This window comes from Notolabrus celidotus, chromosome 8 (assembly GCF_009762535.1).
Source record: "Notolabrus celidotus isolate fNotCel1 chromosome 8, fNotCel1.pri, whole genome shotgun sequence".
NCBI lineage: Eukaryota > Metazoa > Chordata > Actinopteri > Labriformes > Labridae > Notolabrus > Notolabrus celidotus.
Window position 1 is genome coordinate 33,394,995 of NC_048279.1, and position 12,501 is coordinate 33,407,495.

The following is a 12,501-nucleotide window of genomic DNA, read 5'->3' on the forward strand; positions in this document are numbered from 1 at the left end:
ATCAGGTTTACATTTCAGACCCTGGAGGCAGACTGCGTATTCAGTAGGATGACGATTCAGAGGTTTCAGGTCGGGCCTGTAGGCAGATTGTCAGTCATCATCATCATGATTGTTCATAGTATCTCAAATCAGGTATGACTGTCCGTCTTGGTCCTTGTGGGTCCTCGGGTCGGCGTCAAGGCTGAATCTGGACCTCAATACTTAAGTGCAGTGCATGCAAGGGTGGGCAGTCGTGGTGCTGGCTGCTGTTTGGGCCTTTGTGATGGAGGATCTCTCCTCTCTTAGCCTGCATCTGTCTTCCACAGCATGTTGGAAGTCCTTGTTACAAAGTAGATCAACGTGGAACCTTTTGATGCTCATTTTGGTGTTGTCCTTACATACATTTACTTCCGGCCTTCCAAGGAACACTGTCCTGTCAGCAGCAGAGAGTACAGGACTTGTTGTGTAGGGAGGCATGAGTCGGCTTGCGGGAGGACGCCTGCATGTGACCTATTTCAACTTGGTGAAGCTGGTGTGTCTGCAGCCACTGCACTGTACTTGGCAGAGGCTTAAGTCCATGACTATTGGGGATGACTCTCTGTTGCAGCCTACATCTGCCTTTGCTTTTATTGTGACTATCACCATCTTATGCTGGTTCTACCATTGAGGTCTTATTTGGATAGCACTTTGTCTGAATCCTCCCCTCGACCACCATGGGTGATCGTGCTTGGAGTATGCTCATCTTTCTCCTCCACAGCAAGGTGGAGACCCAAAGGAAAGGTGGCAAGTCGGGATGACTATTGACCAACAACCCACGAAGTAGCTCTTCAGGATCCTTTGAGGCTGTCCCATAATTCCCATAAGCAGATGCTGTTTTCTTGGTTGCCATAGATCTTTGAATTTAAGGATGCAAATCTTTAAGGAGCCTGAATGCTGCCCATGTTCTTTAAACATACAGTACGTCTTTCCCAGCTGTAGAATTGTATATTCAACACAGACTGACGTATGATGCTGTCTTTAAGTGAAGGTAACCCCCCTTTGAGTTAAAAGTTGTAAAGGAAAATGAAGACAATTTGATACCTCTGCAACATAAATCCTGCAAAGAAAGAAAAATGACCAGTTACGGACCAGAAAGGAAAAAAAATGTCCAATTTAGTAGAGACTTGAGCCCCGGCATACAAGTTGCAAGGCATGCTCTTTACCAGTGGAGCTAGCTGGCTGCATTACCTTTAAAATAGGATTTGTAGCTTGGAAATGAAGGCATTGGGAGGTTTCATACTTTTGCAGAACAAATATATGGTTGCATGAAAGAAGGAAAAAGTGCCTGACCAAGGTTAGACCTGAACTCAGTGCTAGATCTGCAATCTGCTGGTAATAAGGCAGGGGTGTTACCAAGTGATCTCAGCTATGGCTGCTTTTTCAGGGGAGGGGTTTCCAGTTTCAACCTAAAGGTTCAACTTTTAAAATTCACCAAACTCAGGTCTTTACAGGACTTTCAGAAATACAAGTTTTTGTGGCTTGAAATGATGTAACATGAATGTTAAATGTCAGCACAGTGACACAACTTAACAGAAATCTTTTACCGACTGTGTTTAACCCAGCTGTAAGAATAAAGTTGTTCATGTTGTCCATAAAAATAATTATTAATGTCTCAATTAAAGCAGCAGAGGATCAATAAACACACGATACTTAAAGCTCTGCAAAACTGGATTTGTACTAAAAATAGGAACTCGGCTGACTGGAGGACATTTCCATTATTGGTACCCATGAGAGTATTGATTTGCTCCACTGGGTCAATATCATTGATCTGACTCACATCTCTATTTGTAGGGAATGTCCCTCCTCTGTGGTTTCCTGAACTTGAACTTGGGCTAGCAGTGGACATTGTCAATACGAAGTGGAGGTTTATAGATGCAATGCAAGGAGAAGTATGAGCCAAGGTCAAAAGTCAATGCATCAGTTTAAGCAGTGCAGATGAACATAGATCATTTACACTTAAAGATACTTCTCATGTGACATTTCATTAGCCGAGATGATGAATGTGTGTGCGTGTCTGTGTGGGTGTATCAAGCCTATTCTCATATCTGCCAGCTCACCCCAGCCAAGAGGGATTGAATGAATGGTCCTCCAAAATGGCTTTTCACAGTCCTCACTGGCAGACGCTTCCTCTGCAGCACAAAAAGCCTTCAGTAGAAAAGACAGAAGGTCAGTGCAACTGAGGGAAAGTGGTTTTCAGGTCATTCTGCAGCCTGACTAAATAATATTGACAACAGTTAATGACAAAATGGAGCCAACAGGCACGAAATGAAGTCCTCATTAACACCGAATCCTGTCAGAAGTCAAAATAAAACTGAATATGAAATGAAATTGTGATTATCAAATGTTATTTTTCACCAGACAGATGGCTTTTCTTCAAAGTTACTTTCATCCTGCAGCTTCTCTTGGGGAATAAATTATGGTAAAACATCTTCCTTTGCTTGCATTAAAGTCTGTTAACTGCCTTGCCCATGAACAACAATAACATGTTTCACACATTCAGATGTTCAAATATAACTGACAAAAATTCATTATACTTCATATTCTCAGGCTTTTCTCTACTCACCATCAGACGGTATTGTAGCCGAGTCACAAAACCCCAAACCAAGTCCAAGTTCAAGTTGAGTCCAAGTCACAAAAGAAGAATCCTTGTCAAGCCCCCATTGACGGTGTCTGAAGTGCCAGGGGCAACTCAGCATTTTTGTTAGCCACAATTTTTGTGTTTTATATGATTAAGTTGACTACATGCAAAAAATGACTTGAACTGGTTTACTTGCACAGGGGAGCAGGGGTTAGCCCTGTTGCCTCACAGAAAGAAGGTTCCTGGTTCTAATCCTTGACTTAGCGGGAACTTTACTGTGTGGTGTTGCATGTTCTCTTCTTGCACGCATGGGTTCTCTCAGGGTTCTCCAGCTTCCTTTACAGTACAAAGACATCCTTGTCAGCTTAATTGGTCTCTCTAAATTGTCTGTAGGTGTGAGCGTGTGCAATAATTGTTTATCCCTACAATGTTTAGACCTGTGATAGGGTACAACAGTCCAGGGTGTACCCCGCCTCTTGCCCAATGACAGTTTGGATGGATGTATGGATGTATGGAAGGATGGATGGATGATTTGGCAGTTATTCTTTTTCTGCAAGAGGTTGGATAAAATCAACACGTTTAACACCCCAGGTGTTTCACTGTAAATGGTGACCCTGTTAGCGGTGACCTCCAGCTGAATGTGTCTCTGGCAAATGCCTTTAGTTTCAATAAAGTTATATCTGAGTTTATCCTGACATTAGAATAAAAAGAAAGTCTCTGATACATTTGGGAGGACTCTTCCTGTGTTTCAACAGCTGCTGTAACCAGGTCATCCACTGAAGCATTAGACTGAAATATTCCAGTTTACAGGGTCAGTCTTTAAACTGAAACACTGGTTGCTTTGAAACATTATGATCCTGTCCTGATTCTGTAGAAATTGTGTTGTCTGCTCCACATGTTTTGTCACACCGTTTAAGTGCTGCTTCACAGCTTGTCCAGTTCTCATCTCCACCATGTTCTACAGCAAAACTGAATAATGATTAGGACCTTATACAAAAAAAGCAATATCAACAATAAGATGGTCTCTCAGTGAATAAGTCTGAGTCCTAATGTAGTCAGTGATGAGTCTGCTCTAAAAGCTAGGTCCCAAACTCTGCTGGTGTCCTGATCTGTCCTCCATGAGCACATGGAGGCAGCAGGTCGTGCCAGGTCAGAGCCTCATCTGGACCAGAATAGTTCCTCATTCCTGTGGGAGAAGTGCAGGGGGAGACATCAGACTGTCGCACAGGAATATCAAAGTGAAACCCTGTTTCAATGATTCATAGCTGTTGTGGATGCTGTGAGTTGGCACCAGCGGGACCTCCTGCATGTTTCAAATCTCTGCAGCCGACACAACTGCTTTGTAACAATCAGCTCAGTGTAAAGTGGATAAATTTGCATGTAAACGGTGCGCTCATGGACTAAAAACTCAAAAGAGAATCCATAATGAGGGAGTGTTGTTGGGAGTTATTAAAATGGTTTAAGGGGATTTATACAAATGAGAAGTTTCAATTGTTCCAAAAAGTCTTGAGGGCTCAGCCTAATTTTTTGGGAGCTGGAGGAAGAGCCTGATCACAGCAGCATATATTAAGTGTGAGGGCTTCTGTGAGAAAATGAGGGCTCCAGGAGGGCAGACGTCTGTGTTTGTTTCTAAAAAAGTAGACCGCCTGTGAACTCATTCATCTCATTCATCTGTGAGGTGAAGAAAAGCCTCTGCTTTATTCTCTTTCTGTGCACAAAGAAACGTCTTCAAAGCGGCCATGTTTAAACCAAGAACGTCTATCTCCATGGCTCTACAGCGCAGTTTCAATCAGAATAGACCTTTTTTGTTCAAACTTTAACTCTGTCTTTGTGCATGCGTGCTGGAAAAGTATGAAACTGCTGCTCTACATTTCACTTTGGAGTGTCAAGTGTTTAGCTCTTGAGAAAAAGTTGCTGAAAAGGATGTGCTGTCTGAGCTGCTGGCTTTTGGAGAACCTGCCACGCTGAGCAGCTTCTGAAGAGTGACTGCAAATATTTGGGAGAATCCCTCAAAGTCTGTCTTGACTGCTTAGCCCTGGACCAACTGTGGGACTTAAAAAGGGTTGGAAAAAGAAACTTTTACTTCTTCTTTTTCTCTTCAGTGTCTCATAAACAAAGAGGGATACGCAGAATCTTTAAATGCAAGAAAGCCCTTTTCATTATTATTTCAACTGTACTCCTATTTTCATTCAAGTCAATAACCAAGGTCATGCATGATAACCAAACTAAGAGGTCACAGGTCGAACGGTGCATTTTTTAACCCCGCCTTATCAAAGCCAACTGTTATTAGTTTCCTGAGTTGTTTTTGTTTGGTTGTGAATTTCCTTTGTGGTTTAATCTGTCTTTGATTTCCTGTTTTATTTTGTAGAGCTAGAGTTATCCTTATGTCTTTCCTGTGGTTTTTGTTAGTGATTCATGTCTCATGCTTTATTATTGGTTACCTTGTTGTGTTCTTTGGTCCTTGTGTGTATAGTATTTTATTTTGTAGTTTTTCCTTGCGTTTCTGTGTGTTAAGTCTAGTTTTACTTCCTGTGTTTTCCCTCCTTTGTGATCGTCTTCACCTGTGCTTTGTTGTCTTACCTGTGTCTCTGTACTTGCTACCTAGTGTGTGTATAGTCTCTGTGTTACCTCCAGTCTTTGTCAGATCATCTTCATTCTTTCTGAGTCTCCGTGTTATTTCCTGCTTCGCTTTCATGTTTCTTGTGAAAAATTTTGCTAGCTTTTCTTTGCTTTGGATTTTGGCTTTTTTTTTAAGTTATATTTTTCGGGCATGTTTGCCTTTATTTGATAGGATAGCTGAGGAGATACAGGAAACATGTGGAGCAGAGAGCGGGGGAAGACGTGCAGCAAATGGTGGCGGCCGGGAGTCGAACTAGCAACTAGGGATGCTCCGATCGATCGGCCACCGACCATAATCGGCCGATTTCTGTGAAAAAGTACATGATCAGCGTTTGCCGATCAATGCCTTTCATTGCCGACCACAAAAAACCATCACCTGTAGCTCATACTTGACAGCCTGCAGCCCGAAGAGGACCTGTGTGTAGTGTGCCCCCTCCCCCTTTCCTTCTCACTGTGCAGGCGCGCAGCGGCAAACCACAACAAACATGTCTGCCGTGTGGAACTTTTAGACAGTCTGTGAAAGTGTAAAGTTTGCATCCTGCAACACATGCAACGAAAAAATACCTCGCAGGGGAAGCACGTTAAAAAAAAGCTTCAACACAACCAACTTAATAAGACATTTAAAGAGCAAACACTTGGCGGAGTATGGTGAGGTTTTGAGGCTCACGGCAGTGAATGAAAAGAAGACAGCCGGAGCAGCATCAGTCAGACGGCAGCTAACACAGCCCACGGTGGCAACACTCGCCTGTATGAGCGTGACAGTCAGAAGGCTAAGCAAATAACCCGAAAAATAATTGAATCGGGTTAGATGAGCCTTTCTCAGTGGTGGAAGACACCGGGTTCCACCGACTGCTCTCTCACTTATAGCCCCGCTACGTGCCACCGGGATGTAAATAATTCATAGAGACGTAGCGCTGCCAGAGCTCCACCAGGCAGTGTACTCTCACATCGAACGTCTCCCTAAAGAAGGAATCCCATTCTCTGTAAGTTTCACGAGTTTCAAACATGGCATATTCTGAAAGACAAACTTGTGAGACATATTGTCTTTTATTTATTTGACTTTCTGCACTATTTAGCCTGTTGAGAGCCTTAATGTTTCCATCTGTTAAAGATTGGGTTACTGATAGCAGGTACATTTAAGTGTCTCTCAGTTGTCCTTTTGACTGAATAGTTGCTGCATTGTGCCTGCAAGGTTTTTGTATTTTTTCTCTTGAAGAAGTAAGAAAAAACATGATTTTTTTTTCTAAATAAAGGTGATTTTTATGGTTCCTTTTTTCCCAGTTCATGTAGCACTCACCATAACTAAATTGAAAAATTTACAGAAAATCCATGTGATCGGTATCGGTGATCGGCAGTGATCGGCACTCATGGCTGATCAGTATAGAAATCGGCAGCATAAAACCTGATCGGAGCATCCCTACTAGCAACCTCTGTGATGAGGACTATAGCCTCTGTACATGGGGCCCACTTGGACTGCTAGGCCACTGGAGCCCTGGCTATTGGCTTTTTGATTAAATAAATCTAACTAACTCTGCACATGGATCCTCCTCCTGGTTTTTACCTATTGTGATAATTAGTTGGCTTTGTAAATTTAATGACCAGGTTTTAGCTGCATTATATATTCCCTCTGTTCATATCAAGTCTTTTAAATGACTATTAAAACCCCCTCCTAATCTGTTTTTAGTTTAAGTGACAACAACATAGTTTGCTTGGGTACACACCGATGAATTGACTGACAGTACTAACACCATGACATGCAACAACTGTTTTTCTGGTCACAAAACCAGCGACCAATCAGAGACCATGGGTGGGACTACAGCTGTAGTCAAGATGTAACAGAACCAAGGAGGCAAAAGCCAGTATATCAGCCTGGCTTTGAACTTAAAATGGGATTACAGTATATTCAGTTTGATACAGAAGTTTATGAGGTTAAGGGAAAGTCACAAAGAGATGGAAACTGTGCTAAAAAGGCAATATCATGGGACATAACACAGACGTTGAATTCATCATGCACACAACTTTTAAAAGTGATGAATTTTTGATGTTTTCATGCTTTTTAGTTTATTTCTTACAAGACTAAAACAAAGAAAGATAACCTGGATTCAAGAGAGACCATATTTAATGAGCAGATCTCAGATCTGAAAGCTTGCACTGCACAGCCAAGTGTTTTATATTTTTAGTTTGCATGAAGAAATTAACTCTACAGATGCACATTCAAAGAGCTGACTGCAGCCCAGATTCCACACAGTCTTTGTTCAAGACTCATGTGGTCTAACCCAAACACAACCCTCCTGCTCAGGTCAGTGCCTTTCTTTCCCCCCTGAGCTCATCTGTCCTCTCCACCCTGAGCTGCGGTGTTACAGTGAACACGGTCTCCTGCAGGTTGTTTAACACTGGAGGTGTCTTTAAGGGTTAGCTGGCAGACAGCCAGAACAGCAGCCTGCTGCCTGGTGACAGCTCTGTGTCCATTAATGACTTATGAATAAGTGATAACGTCTTAATTGAATTAGGCAGCTCGACAGTGACATGGCTGTTCAAACACCTTCTCTGCAGTCAACATGAATGATGACGTTGAGGGAAACATTTCTTCACTGAGGTGTTTTTAAAGAAGGCGGCCTGTCGGGAAACAGTGTTCTATAATAGGATGAAGATGTTGAAGATGATTGAACCTTTAATCTTTGTAATGCACACACGTTAATTCAATTTATGTGCAGAAAATACAGTCTTTATACCACTGTGTGATTCTGACAAACCTGACATCTTGGCTGTAGTTAGTGCTGTGGTATAAGTCCCTTCAGTGACCTTTAGATAACATGATTATGTCACATTGATTCATAAATCTATATCTGACCCTCCGTCCCCTTCACAGTGGGTAACATTGGTAATCTATAAAACCAAGTTTGTCCTTTTGCTCTAAATAATTTTGTTTCTGTGTTTATATAGAAAGGTTTCCATCAGAGCTGATAGTCAGGCGTTCTCAAATCCACAAACTTACATTAAAAGAAGAAAACTGTCATTTACTATTTATCTGTTTATGAGTTCAGTTCATAAGATGAAGCTGTTGCAGTCGTCTCAGAGATGGATCGCAGCACAGCGCACTGATTTAACCTTTGTTCTAGGCTGCAGCTGATTGCAGTGATCTTATGGAACACCGTTGTGTTTGTCACTCAGAGGTGTCATCAGTCGTCACTCAGACAGCCTCTCAAACATCTTTGTTTACTTCAAGGAGGAAAAGGCTGCAGTGTTTTTTATATGTTTGTCACAGAGACAGAAGTGACATGCGACAGTGTGACACCGCTTCAACTTCAGCCCGTCACTTAGATGACACAAAGAGCAAGGCACTGAAACCTGCTCCTATCATTCTGTCAGTCCCTCCAGGAAGTTGTGATTTCGCGATCGCAACTATCAACGCAAATTGAACCAATCAGCGCGATTTTTTCACGGCCTTGCAATTTTATACAATCACCGCAACTTTCTCGCAACTTTGACCAATTAACTTAATCTCAGCCCCTGTACGTCATCAGTTTTGTCATCAATTTCACATCCTAGGATCATAAACATAAGTCCTCACTTGATCGGCACTTTTCAACAGCAAAACACGCACAGAGAACGGGGGAAAAGAGGGGACAGCAGGCAGGACAAGTGACCATGACAACATTATTATTTATAGATTGAGGGGCTCAGTGTTAGCTTGGTCTCTACCTGCAGCAGGTGTACTTCATGAACCAGCTCTCCTCACCTCCACGCATCTGTCTCATCTTCATTGATGATTTTTACCCCCCGGTGTGCGTTAGTGACAAAGACACAACCGGGGGACGTCTGTTTACTATTTGATGTTTGACGTTGTTGCCGCTATTACCGTAAAAAGCTCTGCGTCTACAGCTTGATTTAATCCAGTTTGGTGAAACATCAGACACCTTTAGTAAGTTTTGATCAACTCCTGGTCAACAAAGATGCAGATTCATTTCAGAGTGCGTGAACTGCCTGTCAAGTGCCTCTGTCACTGCGAGGTGCATTCAGGGACCGTCGTAAATGTGCAATACAGCCCTTTCATGGCATTTTTCTGTGAATAAAGAGAATCAAAACACAGTCACAGTGGCCACATCAAGAATGTTTTCTAAAAACAATTGTAATTTAGCGTATTTACTGGCCTCTGAGATGTTGTTAGGGGAAAAAAGCAAAAAAAAAATCGCAACTTTCACCGCAATATTTTCTAAAAGCTGTCGCAAAATCAGGCTTTTTGGGCCGCAAAAATCACAAAAAAATCCCGCGAAATCCTGGAGGGACTGATTCTGTGTGTGGATAAATGTGTGTGTGCTGGGAAAAAAAATAACCCAATGTTAGTGACAGTTTCATCAAAACTGTTGCTGCTGGGAGACACGTAAAACTACTGTGATACTGTACATAAAAATAATAATCTGGTATTATTTAGAGAAATATACAACTGTTTATTGTTTTTAAAGTTCAGGCCATCTCTACTGATGATCTCACTGGTAGAGATCTATGGATGTGCACTGAAGGCCTAATATAGGAGGTGGAGGTAGCAAACTTGAGATCAGCCATGCTTTAGTTTGTGGACTACCTTCTGAAAGCCCTGGTTCATTTGTGTCATTACAATTTTGTATTATTGTTGATGTTGTTTTTTATTCTGGAGCCAGAATCAATCATCTTCAGATAAAAGGTTGGATCAGGGAGAGGTCAAGTGCTCTGAGTTCAAGTGCTCTGAGTTAACTATGGTGATATCTAGCAGGCCGGAGGTACCAATTGTCAATCAGAGCGGCCATGCTCTTATCAATCAATCAATCTTTATTTGTACAGCCCCTAATCACAACAAACTTTATCTCAAGACGCTTTTACAAACAGAGCAGGTCTAGACCACTCTGTCAAATTATGAACAGAGACCCAACACCAAGAAAGGGTCAGACTCAGTCTGACCCCACCTTAATCCACCATGAGGACGTCTATGGCCGCTCAGAGGAACCTACGAGACAAGGGAGCTCAGGGACTCCAGAAAGGTCTATGGTTAGTGACTTTAATGGGACAGGTAGAGTTAAAATAAGTGATGGGGGGTTGGGGGCAAGGGGGTGAGATTGGATCCCAGTGTGTCAGTGCACCAGTTCCCCCAGCAGTCTAAGCCTATAGCAGCACAACTAAGAGATGCTCCAAGCCTGAGCCAGCTCTAACTATAAGCTTTATCAAAAAGGAAAGTTCGAAGCCTTATCTTAAAAGTAGAGAAGGTGTCTGCCTCCCGGACCCTGGCGGATGATTCCAAAGGAGAGGGACTTGATAGCTGAAGGTTCTACCTCCCATACTACTTTTAGAGACTTTAGGTACAGCCAGCAGGCCTGCATGTTGGGAGGCAATGTTTGAATTAAACTAATATCAAACAGGGACGTTATATGAACATGTTACCCTCATAAAGTTTTCATGGATGCAGAAATAACCTCTGGAGACTGATAACATGCTTTTGTATTAGGTTATGTTATTCTGCTGTAAGTTGCCCTCTTGTACGGGTCTGTCTGCTGATTGACTCGCTTTTGGAGCCAGCCTAAAGTCACATTCAACTAATTGCAATTGTTTAAGTTTCTGCATAAGCCCCCATGCATCCAACAGCATCAAAATCAAGTAGAACAACTGTGAGTCAACATCAGTGTGTAACCTCACCGAGTATCTGTCTATCGTCACGTGAAAATCAGATGATTGTTTCTTTCAAAGACCTACATTTTTTTTTTTAAGAATTGTTACATCTTTCCAATAGAAAAGTGGCCTTGTAGCTCTGTCAGAGCAGCAGGTTATTGTCCTTTGTTTAACATAAACAATCACAAATGAACAAGGTTTTAATGTCTGAATTCTTATAGTCATTAAGTCTTTCATATAAACCCCTGGAAATCTACCAAAGTGATGTTTTTAGCTGCGTATCAATACACTTTGAAGAGTGCATACCTCTGTGTGTGTGCACTGCATTAAGCTGTATGTAATGTTAAACTCCATCTCATTCCTAATGGCAGTATCAGGTTACATTTTGCAGGTTTACACCACCTCAGTGGCCCAGTGTTTCTCCATTCAATTAACATATAACTGCACTTCATTACACAATGATTAATGCTCCGGCATATTAATTAGATACCACCCCTTACCTTATGAGTAACGATGTGCCACGCTGCGTTCATGGGACTGGGAGCCGGCAAGTTGCTGCCACTTTATAACAAACAGAATCTGTCACAGGAGGGTTTGGACTTCACCCATGGGTGCCGTTGACTGTGTGAAGCCATTGAGTCGGGCAGTTCATCTCGTCCTTTCCGGTGCCTGGAGTCTGCCATGGGCAGCTGGAGTCTGGAGCCATTGTTTCTGAATTATAGCTGCTAATTATCCAGCTCCTCCTCGTGATGGGAATGCTAACAAATGGCCTTAATTTACATGCATGCATGCAGACGGAGACTGTGCACAGCCCTGATTACCTACTGTGTGCCCACATGTGTGATTAGGTTGCTTGATAATATTCATATCCATAACAAGTTTTCACCACTCCTTGAGCACATGTGATATCAATATTAGTGTTATATTTCACAGTCAACCCAAGGCTGTGTGTTCCTGGTCTACTCTTAGAGCAGGTAATACAATGCATTTTCAATTTTGGTTCATGCATTGACCAAAAGAAACTGTCCTCCACATTATGAAAAACATGTTTTTCCATATACGTACACATTTTAGTTATCCAGCCTAGCAACCCTAGAAAAGTAGAAATGAAAAGGCCTCTGATTTGCTTCTGTAGCCCACCTACTGGGGACCCATAGTTTCTACAAGGCGATTTGTTGCAGTGAAGTACAGAGAGCAGTGATGTCATCAGGCTTGCGTGCAAAACCCCTCCCACTCCTCTAGCATTTCTTCTCCCTCCTATGCTACTGTGAATTTGCTTCCATGTTGCAGAGACAAGATGTTAAAGTTGGAGTCACCACATAAAGTTGCACATGAAATACAAAAGAGTTGGAATGACACTCAAATTTTAACATACAAGTCAGAGACATGTTGTCGCAGAAGTCTCCTGCTCAGGGTCAGATTGTGGATCATGTCTAGTGTGTGAGAGTGGGTTCTTCTGGAGCGCTTACCATGTTTGTTGTGGTGTTTTTCGGCCCCTGCATTCACCTGAACCCTCCTCTCTCAGACACCACTCAGGCAGCCGTTCAATGCAGTGTCACAGATTCAGATAACTGCATAATTAATAAGGCTAGAAACTAGGGATGTTAATTTCAAGTATTTTCCGTGATCAATCTTTGGAAATGTTAACA

General features: G+C 42.3%; 1 protein-coding gene and 2 long non-coding RNA genes across 4 annotated transcripts in view; 2 read left to right on the top strand and 1 right to left on the bottom strand.

Annotated features, from left to right (window-relative positions):
* Positions 1–12,501, bottom strand: part of LOC117817031 (leptin receptor overlapping transcript-like 1) — a 762,389-nt gene that overhangs the window by 388,563 nt on the left and 361,325 nt on the right. The window lies entirely within an intron of this gene.
* Positions 1–12,501, top strand: part of LOC117817038 — a 116,085-nt gene that overhangs the window by 32,271 nt on the left and 71,313 nt on the right. The gene's annotated exons all lie outside the window — the stretch shown is intronic.
* Positions 1,821–3,297, top strand: LOC117817039. The gene is made up of 3 exons (XR_004632076.1): positions 1,821–2,184; positions 2,377–2,437; positions 2,566–3,297. It is a non-coding gene; the product is annotated as an uncharacterized LOC117817039 (long non-coding RNA).